General features: G+C 48.0%; 1 protein-coding gene across 1 annotated transcript in view; it reads left to right on the top strand.

Moving 5' to 3' along the window:
* SMAD6 (SMAD family member 6) overlaps positions 1-13,098 on the top strand; it is a 73,266-nt gene that overhangs the window by 42,436 nt on the left and 17,732 nt on the right.

Raw genomic sequence — 13,098 nt, 5'->3', positions numbered from 1 at the left:
TTTTTAAATATAAGGAGTAGGCCCAGAGAGAGGAATGGTTAGGAAAAAAACAGGGAGGAATTGAATATCAAAAGGGTTTGTGTGGAGGAGCTGTTTACAGAATTGTGGAAAATATAATGCTAAATGGAAAGTAAGCCCTGCCTCTACAGTCCAGGATTATTAATAGAACGGCGTTACCGTGCACATAATGAACCTTTTAAGAGACCTGGGACAACTTTCCCCGTTGCAAAACAAGTTTCCTTCGAATAGCACCATTCACGCTGCTAAGGGCATTGGGTTATAACAATAAATAAAAATGAACAGTGCCCTGAGAAATTCAAGGAATGCACAAACGTTTCAGTGATTTAGTATGAGAAAACACTACTTAAACATTTAATTGAATCGCATACTTTCATCTTTAAAATGTGATCGTTTGAACTGCCACCTGAATCCCTCTCTTCGCTTCATTAGACCCCAAGGCTCCTTGGAGGAGGGGTCACGCTCCTGCCCCTCCCCAGGTTTTTCCCCTTCCCTGCTGCGACCTAACTCACTTTTGCCTGCAATGTCAGGAAAAGGCGACTGGACTGGAGTTTCCTTGTAAAGCTATCTGGAGAGGCCTGTATGAGATGTGCTTTTCCAAATGCTATATTTGCCTGGATGTGGTGTTAGCTTTGGAACCCCGAGTTAGTCACTGACCTTCCCTGAGACTCAGTTTCTCCTCTGGTAAACGAGGGGCCTAGGAGAGTCTCAGGAGAACTTGGTCACAGTACACGTGCCTGGTGTCCAGTATGATTCAGCGGGTGCCAGTGTTGTGCCTTCCTAGTTAAAAATTACTGGAGTAGGTGCTCCTGAGGGCTCTTCCGGGTCTAGGAGTCCAGAGGGCAGGGATACAGTGACCACTGGGCACCTCCTGGGGCCAGGCTGAGTGCTCCAGGTTTCTTGCAAGTTGCCTCATTGAATCCTCTTGGGTCTGGAGATTTTGCGATTCTTGTCTCGGGAGGTGGACTGGGATACCTGTTGAAGGGGGCCTGCCCAATGCCATGTCCTGGAGTTGAGTCTGTGTTTATGGACAGTGGTTCTAAGCTGCTGAGACTGTGGAGCCTGCGAGGGCTTGCTGACAGATTGGGTTTGGCATCTGAGAGAGGAAAGGAAGATCATTGGTCTGTAGCGTGTCTTCCAGACTTGGCCAGGTGCTGTTCTTCGAGGTTAATGTATACACATGGGAAGCACACACAGACACTCCCTCGAAGGTTCATGGAGGCCAGGGCTCCAGGTCTTTCTTCAAAGATTAACCAGTAGCCCTTTATTGATTGCCTGCCACGTCCAGGGCACACTATGAGCTGCCGTGGGGGACACACAGGGACTCTGCTTAACCCTGCCTTGAGGAGCTTATAATCTGTTTTCACAGGTAAGTCAGAAGAGCCATGTGTCCTTGGGTGCATCATCTCTCAGTAAGACTCATGACCTTTATCTAGATGCCTAGGAAAAACCTATAGTACCAAATATCTCTTCTTTTGTGAGTATCTTCATGAACTGTTTTATGTCTTATCTCTCAGCTAGACTAGGGACTCCTCAAGACAAGGACAAGTGTTCCATGTGGCCAGTGACTACTCAGTGAATGAAACATCTTAAGTTCATTTTGCTCTATTTACGGGCACCTCCTGGTAGCTGGCATGTGCCTGGTACAGGGGCACAGGCAGAGAAGACCCAGCTCCTGCTTTGCAGCATTTCCTGTCTCTCTAGGAGCTTGGGCTTGGTGCCAAGGCAAGGTGTTCTTAGTTTGGGTGTTCCCAGAAGCAGACCTTGAGACAAAAATTCAGGTGCATAGCCTACTGGGGCAGAGGGGTTGACTCAGGAAAAGGCATTGCGAGGATGGGCAAAGGAAGGCGGGGAGGCCAGTGCAGGGACCATTATGAAGACAGTTACCTCAGTGGGCACTTGGAGCTGAACCCTGCTTGGAAACAATATCGAGCTCACTTCAGAGTTGTCCTACCTGAGGGGCAGGGGAGCTGGGGTGTTAATCCATCCCTCTTGGGGCGTTCATTCCTGGCCCTTCCCGGCACTTAGGGCATGTCCTTGGGCAAAAGCAGGTGTTGGCATTTGGAAGCTAAATTGGCCAGGGCCGAGGGGATGTGGGTAGAGCACCAACAGAGGTGTTTGTTCAATTCACTTAACCAGTGTTTTTTTTTCTTTCTTTTTTTTACTCAACCAGTATTTATTAAGCACCCCTCCATGTGCCAAAAGACCACAGGTGGCCCAGAGACCCTGCCATTAGCCTCCTAAAGCAGTGGTTTGTCCTAAGCAAAGGAGAGCCCGACAAGCCCCTGCCCTTTGTAGAACAAACCTGAGACGGGCCCTGTGTTTGAGGTTCTCTGGGTGAAAGTGCTTTGCCAGTTGTTGAGTTCTTTTCTGTGGGTAATCAGAGGATGGTGACCACAGCTCTGCACGGAGGGCTCTGACCTGGAGGCTTTTACCATCTTACTCCAGAATCAGAAGACAGGGCCAGTCAATAGCCTGTGTGTGGCCTTGGGGAAGCCACTGAACCTAGCTTGCTGGCTCATTGTGACTCTTAAATTAAATGGTAGTCCAAGTGCAGGGCTTAGCCAGGTGCCTGGCACTCAGAAGCTCAAGAAATGGCCATTCCCACTCCCAGCCCTTATAGGCTGATCATGCATGCCTTTCTGTTACCTTCCTGACAGGCTCTTTGGTAGCAGGCAGAACGGGGTCTAGCACTGCCTCATTCACAGTAGGAAACTGAGCCTCATAGGAACTAAGACCAAAACCCGAGTCTCCTTAGCTCCTAGGCCATACTGCTTTCCTGACATGACAGGTGTATGTAAAAGGGCAAAGCAAATTGCAAAGCCAGCCTGGGGTGGGGAGGAGGGGAAGCCCTACCAGAATGGGGTAGATGGGCTAGGCTCTGCGGCTGTGGAACTCACCTGCCTTGAATATGTTGTTGTATCAAGATATTTACACTCTAGAACTTGAGCTCCTGAGTTGTGCTCATTATTCTCAGTGCCTAGACGGTGCTGGACATGGAGCAGGATATTAGCGTTAGTGGGGCTTTGGCGGTCAGCCAGCCCAAACCTTTGTTTTGCTGAGAAGAGGAAACAGTCCCAGAGACAGCAGTGACTTCCCCAAGTCACACAGTGACTTATCGACAGTCAGAACTGCAGCCATGTCGCTGATGGCCAGCTTGCTTTTCTTCCTACTCCTTCTGTAGGAGGCTGCTATATAGAGTACATTTTATTATAGTTGCTTATAAACATAATAAAAATCCCCTAGGCTTAATGGTGCCTTTTTAAAAAAGCAGTTTACAACCCAGCTTTTTACTTATTTCTTAGGAAAACCATTGAAGGGAACAGGAGTATCACCCGTTTTCAAGCTGGAGTAGGTGAGGCCCAGGAAGGTCTCAGTTCCACAGGTTTTGGAACTCCCAGAGCGGTGATCTTTCTGCTTACAGGGGACGCTCATGGGTCATTCGAGGCTACCTCTGGCTGTGGCTTACTGGTCACTATGGGGAGTTACATCACTTCTGTGCTTTGAGTTCTTTTACTAGGATAGGTCGTCTCACATCACCCCGCCAGCTCAAGCCTCTTCTCTCAGAATGCTCTGGTTAATGGAAGCAGATACCTAATTAAAAATTATATACAGAAGCCTATAATAAAGATCTGAACAGATTGCTGTGGGATCCCAGCAGGGGTCACCTAGGTGAGTGTGGAAAGGCTTCATGGAGGAGGTGATGTGTAGCCCTGGGCAGGGGCCAGTGAGGGACACTCCAGTAAGAAGGTTCAGGGGGATGACAGTAGCATTTGCCAAATATGTACTATGTGTGCTGTGCTTTACATATGTTGTCTTACTGAGTTTTTACAACACACAGTCTTGGGAAGGTTGTTTAATTATTGCCATTTAGGTCATTGAGCCCCAGAGAGGGCAGATGGCTTGTTCGTGGTCTCATGGATCTGGGTTTAAAGCCCTTGTCTTCCTTCCACCACTCTGTGGCCTCCCATGTCACTGCCGCAAATGCCCCAAGGCCTGAGCGGACCTTTCCAGCACTTTTAGGATCTGAGATCTGCACTAATGAAGCTGAGCAGTACTATAAGAGGGTGTGCCCAGGGTGGGAATGGGTGGTCCCAGTGCTCACCTCAGTGCCAGCAGCCTTGTCCCCTAGCCTGCCCTCCTGTCATTCCAGCTGTGGGATCTGGGTAGAACTGGGCTTTTTGTGAGTTGGACGTCTCCAAGGCTCTTTCTTGCTCCCAGAGTCCTCACTACTGTCTTTTAGGCACCATCTCTTCCCCTCTCCCCTCCTGCCTTGACTCCCTTGGGAGGTCTCCAACATGCCCCAAGGGCACTCAGGTGTGGCCAGGGTGGCCTGGCATGCCTGCTTCTCTCCCACATCTCTAGGCATCCTTTTCTAAGGGTCCTGCTTTATGGGCCTGAGACATCAGGGGTCACTCAGCTCAAGTTTTCATTCCACAGATGGAGTAACTGAGGCTCTGAGAAGGGAAATGACTTGCTCAAAGTCACACTATGTTAGGGAGTGGGCAAGAACTCTTGGTGATCCTTGGCTAAGAGTGACTGTGGTGGACCCTCTAGCCCTCTGTCATGACAGGATAGTTAACAGGATCCAGTACTTACCTGCTCCCTGCCCTGCACAACTTGCCCCACCCGAAAGATCCTCATAAACTTGAGGAGGAATTTATAAAAGCACTTTTTCTCTTCCTGCAAGGGCTTCATCACTCTTTTGGAGATTTGTGGGGACAGGATCTTACTGACGGTAGGAGCTTCAGCCGGGTGACACTGAGGCTTCATTTCCTGGCTCAGCTTCCTGGCACTGCCTGCCTTCACCATCAGAGGTCCCGAAAGGTAGCATGTCGGGGGCTTGGAGGCTCAAGCTCTAGGGTCAGATGTCAGCCTCGCTACACTCACTGTGGGTGGGCATAGGCTCATCTGTACTCTTCTGTAAAAGTGGAGATAATGGTAGGGCTACCTCAGGGGAGTGAGTTAATAATGCACATGGCTGATGTTCCATAAATGGATGATGTTGTTGTCTGGTCCTCAGAGACAAGGGGGCACGTCTCATCCCTCCTCTCTCTCCATCTGACTCTGTGTTCTCCGGACGCCCTCAGCCACCACCACTCTTGCTAAGCGGGCTTGCCGCTGACTTGTACTCCCCTTAAATTAAAGTCAGGGCTCAAGCTCAAATTCATATTTGCAAAAAGTCAGAGTTTGCCAGGCTCCAGGTGACACTGCCTGGGGAGTGGGCAGGCTCTCATTGTGCTGCCGAAAGACTTGGCTGCAGTTTGTAGTTTGTAGGGGTCACATTTCTCCCTGTCCACCTTCCACTTGCACATCAACACACATGGTGCACCCAGGTCCCTCGTGCAGTACGACTGATGGCACTTGGTAGGAGCTCAATAAATGTTTGTGCCCATTTTATTTTCTGTCCCTCTGCAGGGATGTTACCAGGCAGGTGCCTTGTGTGTTGGGCATTGTAGGGTGGTACAGAGTGAGTGCCTACTAGCTGTTCAGCACAAAATTGGGCATTTTGCAAAGATTGTCTCCCATAATCCTTATAACCATGGGAGGTGTCGGGGTGTATAGTTAAGGATAATTCCCATTTACAGGTAGGTTCACTGAGGCTCAGAGAAGAGGCACATGTCAACTTAAGGTTAACAGAGCAGGGCTTAAAAATCCATTTAAGACAACAGTGCAAGGCACCAGATAAGGCCTTATGGCTCCCTGCAAAAGCAGCGTGGGGAACTGGGAGTCAAGGGAAGGCTCTCTAATTTGGGTATATAGTGTATCTTACTCACCGAGGAGGTGAGACTTCATTTGGGGGTAGAGACAGGCTGCTTTATTCTTGTCCTTAGTACCCCGCTCTGCTACTCCTTTGCTGTGTGACCTTAGGCAAACCCCTTTCCCTCTCTGGGTCTAAGGACTTCTCACTCATTCAGTCCATCTTTGGATTTTCTGGAAACTCCAGGAGTGGATCAGTTGTATGCAGAAAGAAGCTGTCTCTTTATTGGTTCCAGCACTGTCCTGCTCTTCAAAAGCGTCTTAGGGCTATGAGGGTCATGGCCCAGCCCTAAGGGTTACCTTCCTGTTGAGCAGTCACCAGCAAGCTGGGGATCTGACAGCAGTTCCTGTTTGCTCACAGGAAGGTCCCAGGCAGAACCCATCAGCATGAGTGCAGGGCCATGCTTCCCAGATCCTACCCGCCTGCCCTGCCCAGAAACCAACAAACCATGGTCACTCCCTGTTCCTGGGCCTCAGTTTCCCCCTTTGTAGCAGAAGAGGAAAGGAGACAACTTGCATCTGTGGTTTTCAAACTCTACAAAGCAGGAAGTAGACAGAGCAATGGAGAACAAATGCGGTAGCTGTACTTTTCCCTATTTTAGATCCTGGGACTAACAGATTCTGTATGGGGGAGAAACGGAGTGGGTGTTCCGTTGCTAAATGAGAACAAATTTCAATAACTGAGTAGATGATCCCTTTCTGCTCAAGTCTCTTTTATGATGAAGACATTATTAGGCAAGGTCATCATTGGATGATCACCAGGAAACCCCAGAGGGGGAGGATGGGGTGCTGGGTAAAGGATATAGGGCAGGATTCTGAGTATTGAAGGCTATGTCTGTGATTACTTACCGATCCATGAAGTTGCCACTGTAGCCATCTGTAGACATGGCCCTGGACTCCAGGAAGAAGAGCCCATGGCGTGTCCCTGGGCTTTGCGGGAACTCTGCATTTTCCAAGGTGCTCACTACTGATCTCCCAGCACTGCCTGGGTAGAGCAGCCGCTGTTATCACCCCAATTTAAGAATTAGGAACTGAGACTCAGAGAAGGAGGAGCCTTGCCCCAGGTGAGGAGCTTGGCATGTGATGTGGCAGGGCCATGCAGTAGGGTAAAGTGGTTAGGAGTTGGGGGTAATCTCCCCTATCCCTGGGTAAGCTGGGCTTGGCCCCTACCTCCAAATGGGGCTTCAAGCCAGAGGAACCCACAGTGGGGTTAAACAGAAAGGCCTCCTGGAGGAAGGAAAAGATTCCCAGAGTTCTATGCTTCAAGCCATTTTGGTGAAAAAAACCTAATTAGAGGTGACAATGGTGACTTTGTCTGTGTGCTCACTTTTTCCTCCCTCTTCCCCACACCCCCCCCTTCTCTCTGTCCTTCATTTGTTATATTCATGGGAAAACTAGGTAACATTATAATTACTGAAAATATTGTGGGTCCGTGGAAGCTAGGGGGTGGGGCGTGCCTAGGAGTGCAGGAGGCCCCTTTTTTAAAAAAAAAAAATTTTTTTTTAGGATTTATTTTTTTCCTTTCGTTTGGAAACGGAGCTCTTTGCAGTCATGCTGTCACAGTTAAAATAAGGTTTAAATTACAGGCCAGCCCGTGGCTTTTCCCCTTTCTTTCAGAATTTTTGCCAACTTGCAATTTACTTAATGAAATCCTGCTATTCCGTTTAACGGGGATATTTTTTGCAGATGTTGATTTAACTTAGCTTTGCAAAATATGTGAACTGTACCGTTTCTTTTCCTATTTTTAACGGTTTCAGGATTCTAGTTCAGCAACTCCACCGGCTCTGCCATGCCAACAGCGGTGTTTACTCCCATCCCTTGAAAATATTTGTTTTCCATTGCTCTGTCTGCCCTCCCCTCCATCCCACATACCCACAGGGGGAGGGTTCCCATACATGGCAGAATCTTCTAATAGAGAATCAATCAGGTTTAGTAACCAGTAGAACTGGGCTGATGGAGCTGGAAGGGACACCAGAGCTTCTTATAATCCAACCCTTTGTTTTGGAAATGGAGGATCAGAGTGGGGAAGTGACTTGCCTGAGGTCACACAGCAAATTAGGAACAGAACAGTGTAAGGCATAATAAACTGGGTCCTCTGGACTGAGGCAGGAATCAAGGGTGGGAGCTTCTTTCTTTCTGGCTATTTTGGCTGTTTTTTTTTCTCCCTAGGGAGAGATCTTTTTCCTCCTCCCGGGGAGCTTTTAGCTTGACCCTTCTGTGTTGAGAGGGAAGTTCTGTTTCATGTCTACCTGAGGCAGCTATGGCATAATGGAAAAAAAAACCCACTGAGAGTCCTGAGACTTGGTGCTGTAGGGAAGGGCTTCTGCTACTGACCTCGATAAATTGCGTGATCTCTCTGAGCCTCAGTTTCCCCATCTGTACAGCATAGGTGATAGTCCTTGTCTGTCGTAAGGATCTAATGAAGGAGGTGTGAGAAGGGCTAGCATTGAACACAGTGGGTATCCAGGGAATGCTTTCACAAAATCCTCACAAACTTCTAATTCTGACACCCAAGGTGGGATGTAGGAGGAGAGGTGTAACATGGGAGAGAATCTGGTGTCTATAGGTGCCCTAGATGTGAGTCAGACATAGCAGGAAATGCCCCTTCCCTTTCAGTAAGGGACCTACCTCCTGTCTCTTCCTGCCACCCTTTCCTTAATGAGGAGTCACCCAGAATGACAGAGACTGGAGTGGAGTCAGGAATGGGTGGACAGATTATTTAGCTTCATGGGTCAGGGGAACTGAGGCATCACTCCTTGCCCACCACCTAAGGTGGGGGTTCTACCCCTCAGGATGGGTCTGTCCTTGAATCCTCAGGTTGGGGGCTGGTCCATCTTGATTCTGGCCCCTTTTAGGGCCTCTCCCTCAGTCTCTTGGAGGTCATGCCTGGCTCCTACGTTCTGGAAAGGGCTAAAGGAAATTCTGGAGGTGGGGCCAGCAGGGAGGTGGGGACAGCAGTTTGGTGCTGGAGGGCCCCCAGCCGGGCCTGCCCTGAGTGCTGCATTCCGCACACACGCCCTGGATGCTGGAATGTCCAAGGAGCTGTGAAGGAAGTGCTGGCAGGACAACAGAGCCTCGGGTGGAACGAGATGGGCCTGAACACTGGGGATTAGGCCCTCTGTAAACGTGGAGCTGGCCTGGCTGGGGCCAGGGAGGGAGGACGACTGCCTGGGGGCTCTTGGTGACCTCAGGGAGCAGTTTCCCGTGGCCAGGGGGGATGGTTTCTGGTTAGTCTGACTGAGAGGGCCGGGGACACTCCTTGAAGCAAACTCCACATTATATAAACTCTATTTATATAAAGTTGTTGTCTTTGTGTGTGTCTGCGGGTGGAGGTGGTGGGAAGGAAAGTGTGACTAGAACTTTTGTTGACAGAAGAATTTATCACACGGATCTTTGTATATTCATGAGTCTTGGTTCTTTAAAATTCTCATTTTTTTAAATTAAATATAAAGTAATGTGTCATTATACAAATAATATAGTTATAGTCTTTCTATACAATTCTAAATATACTGATAAAGCAGAAGTCTCCTTTTCTTAATCCATCCCACTTTTCTTTTTGAGAGTTAACTACTCTAAAACTTGGCAGGATGAAAACAACGAAACACAGCAGATTAAATATATCTACACACATATATGTGTATATATATATACACACACACATATATGTGTATATATATATATATACACACACAAACACAGTCATCCATTTATATATATGTGTGTATATATATGTGTGTGTGTGTGTGTGTATATGTGTGTGAAAAAATGTGTGTATATATATATTTATATATAAAAATATATAACAAATGGCAAGTCCGAACACTAGTGATAATATTTGTGACAAAAGCTCTCAGACAGTGTTTTTATAAATCCAGCTACATGCTGGATTTCTAGAAGAGAGACACTTAAACAAAGTTATATAAGGAGGTTGAAACTAAAAGAATGGGAAAAATAGATATTCATCAATGCCAAACAAAAAGAAAGCAAATGCAGAAATATTAATAGGTGGTAAAATAATTTGAGGCAAAAGAGCATTAAAAAGAATAAAGACAAATTTTACATAGATCAGGGATGGCAAGCTTCTCTGTGAAAGGCCAGGTAGTAAACATTTTCTGCTTTGCAGGCTGTATGGTCTGTCCCAACTGCTCAACGCTGCCTTTATGGCATTCACAGACAACTTGTGAAACAGAGAGCATGACTGTGTTCCAATAAAACTTTATTTACAAGAACAGGTGGCAGGCAAAATTTAGATTTGCTGACCCCTGCCATAGATCAAAGCTAAAACAATCAGCATGATATAATAATCAAAGATCTTCATACACCTAACAACATAGCTTTGAAATATCTAAATCAAAGATAGAAATAAAAAGAGAACTTGAGAAACCCTCAGAAGAATGAGACTTTAGGACACAATTCTATTAGAACTTGACAGATCCAGTAGGCACACAGAGACATAATTAGGAACAACACTGTAAATTTGTCGATACATATATATTTACACATGCTTGTCCCACAGTATCGCCAGAGCTTTGGTCACCCCTAGGGCTTGACAAAGATCAAGGAGGAAAAAACTATATCTTCAGTGTTGGGTGCTTTGCACTGTCCTAGAGTTCCACTTCTAAGATCCACCTGTCTTGTAGTGTTAATCACATCCAGCTGTAGGCAGAGTCCCCACCCTGAATGAGCTAATGGTCAGTGGGGGTGTGGGGTGTCCACCCATGAAATAGTGGAGAACATATTTGGCCTTGACATTCCTTGCCCACCACCTTTCTATGCTCTCTGTGCCCACAACACATCCCAAGTGCTCAGCCACAGTCGGATAGTCAAGGTCTTGCATGATCAGGCCCTAGCCAACCTCTGTAGACTTCTTTCTCCATGCGTCCTTTCCTGTTTTGCGACCTGGATACTGTTTTTGCCTTGTCTTCTCTTGCCCGTGTGCCTTTGCCGATGCCGTTCCTGGAGCGCCACTTTCCCTCTCCGTCTCTTCCACCCGCTCTGTAATGGCACTCAGCTGTCCTCCTCCTCTAGATGGATTTGGTGGCCCCCTCTTCCTTGTCTCACTGCCTCTCATTTGTAATGCTTTTTTTTTGTAGTTGCATCCTTTCTTCCCCTGGACTTGGAGCTCTGAGGGCAGAGGTGTGTCTGATCTCCTGGCACCTCAGGTAAACAGTGTGTGCAGTGTAGGCTCTAGACAGTGCATATGGAAGACAGGTGGCGTCTGTGGGGAGCCTCCTGACTACCGCACACCCATCGGGAATAGAGGTCAGACTGAATGTTGAGAACGCTGGCACCGCCGTTTCACTTTTGGGTGACCTTGGATTGGTCAGAAGTCCTCAGGTTTCCTCATCTGTAAAATGGGACAGTCAATAACATCTACCTCCTGGGGTTGTTATGGGAACTAGATGTGCCTAGTACTTGGTGAGCTTGTAGGACATGCCAGCTATTAGCAAAGTCGTCTCCATTCAGGGATTCTTTGTTATAGGTGCTTTTGACCCATTCAACAGATGGAAAACCTGAGGCCCAGGGAGACTAAGGCTATTCTTCCCAGACACACAGCTAGAAAATGGCAGAGCCGGGATTTGAACTGAGGTCCTTGATTCCAAATCCCATGCAGAAGTACACGTTGTCCCAAGGGCCTGACCTCAAATACACCCAGATACACTGAGTCAGGGCCATCCGCGGTGGCTCCAGCATGTCGCCTTTCCTGCTGGTCTCCTGGCCTGGCGCTGGGACCGCCACGTCCGTCTCATGCTAGGAAGTCGATTTGGTTTGGTCTGCTTCCTGCCCCTGTCATTCCTCCCTCAAGGAAGTCAACTCTCTCACTAATGTGCCAGGCTGTTGAACCTTCCACTCGTGGGATCATGACAGACAGAGCCAGAAAAGGGGCCTCTTAAATCTTGTTAAAAACAGAGATTCCTGGGCTCCACCCAGGACCCATGAATCAGAATCTCTAGGGGCGGGGCCTGGGAACCTGGACTCAAGAGCCCTAAGTAAGGGAATCACTGGTTCTTTTTACCCTTTTATCTTTCCACTGAAGAAGCCCAGCCTTGGAGAGGTGTCTGGTTTGCACAAAGGTCCTGTGAGCCTGGGGGACTGATAAAAGCCCTCTCTGGACTCTCACCTGGGCAATGGCAGGTGCCCCTTCCCAGTACTGTCCCCGCTCCTCCCTCCCCAGCCCCCCAGCCTCCAATTGCTAGAAACCCTGTACAATGGAAAATGGTTGCGAATGGGTGTGCAGAGACCTTCTGGAAACGCAGGCTCTGCTCACAGACTTCCTGTGTCTTACAATGTTATCTTCAGAATAGGAAACTTTGCCCCATTTTTGCAACGCACATCCTTTGCCTGAGAGTCTGTGGTGGTGCCGGCCAGCCGGGGCGGGTCACTTCTCAGGCAGAGGCAGGGAGTTGTTCCGACAGTGATGGAGGAAGGACTCTCTCCCTGCTACCCACAAGAACAAACAAACAGACCCTTTTGCAAAAATAATTCATGTTGGCCAGACTCATCAGGATTATTTGTTCCTTGAGCCCAGTGGTCTCGAGGACCAAATCACTCCTCAGAGACAAGAGCCCTAGCTGTGAGGCCTGGCTCTGCTGCCTGAGCTCTCGCAAGTGATTTCTGCTCTCCGAGCCTCAGTTTCCTCTCCTTTAAAGAGAGGAGGTTGAGCTGAATGATCTCTAGCCCTGACATTTAGCAAGTCCACAGGAATCCTTTAGATTCCCCTGGCTTCCTCTAAGTTTCTCTTAGAAATAGGAATGATCTCGCTGTTAGTATGTTCCACAGCACCCTATAATTTTCAGAGTTTCTATCCATCCAAGAGTGGCATTCCCCTCTTCACCCTCAACTCTGAGACATTCACATGACCCACTGGGGTGGTAGGTGGATTCCCCAGGTGACAGAGTCCATTTTGAATTGGGAGTAGGGAAATGACTTTCAGAACTCACAGGGAGTGGGACTTTCTACAGGCTTGCAGTTAGCTGCAGGCCCGGGCTAATGCTCACCTATAGGCCAGCTGCAAAAAATGCTTATGCTGTTTCTTTTATTCCTCTCAGACTGGAAGTCTTGGGAGGGCTATTTTGGTTGGAGAGAGAAAATATGTGTGTATAGCCCACTAAAGAACTTGGAACTGGCCAGAAGGAATGATGTTTACAAAAACAAAAGTCTTTCTGATTTCCTTTGACATCTCCATTACTTTCTCCTGGCTTCAGCCTCCAGCACTTCCCTTGCCACAGGATTGATTCCTCCATAAAGCCTTCGTTGGTGCATCCTTGCACACAGTAGGCATTTAGTGAGCGTGAGAGAGGTAATTCCTAAGCAAATGTT

The sequence above is a fragment of the Pteropus alecto genome, unplaced genomic scaffold (genome assembly GCF_000325575.1).
Source record: "Pteropus alecto unplaced genomic scaffold, ASM32557v1 scaffold86, whole genome shotgun sequence".
NCBI classification, from domain to species: Eukaryota; Metazoa; Chordata; class Mammalia; order Chiroptera; family Pteropodidae; genus Pteropus; species Pteropus alecto.
The sequence above is the reverse complement of the archived record's forward strand: the minus strand, read 5'-3'. Positions and strand labels throughout refer to the sequence as shown.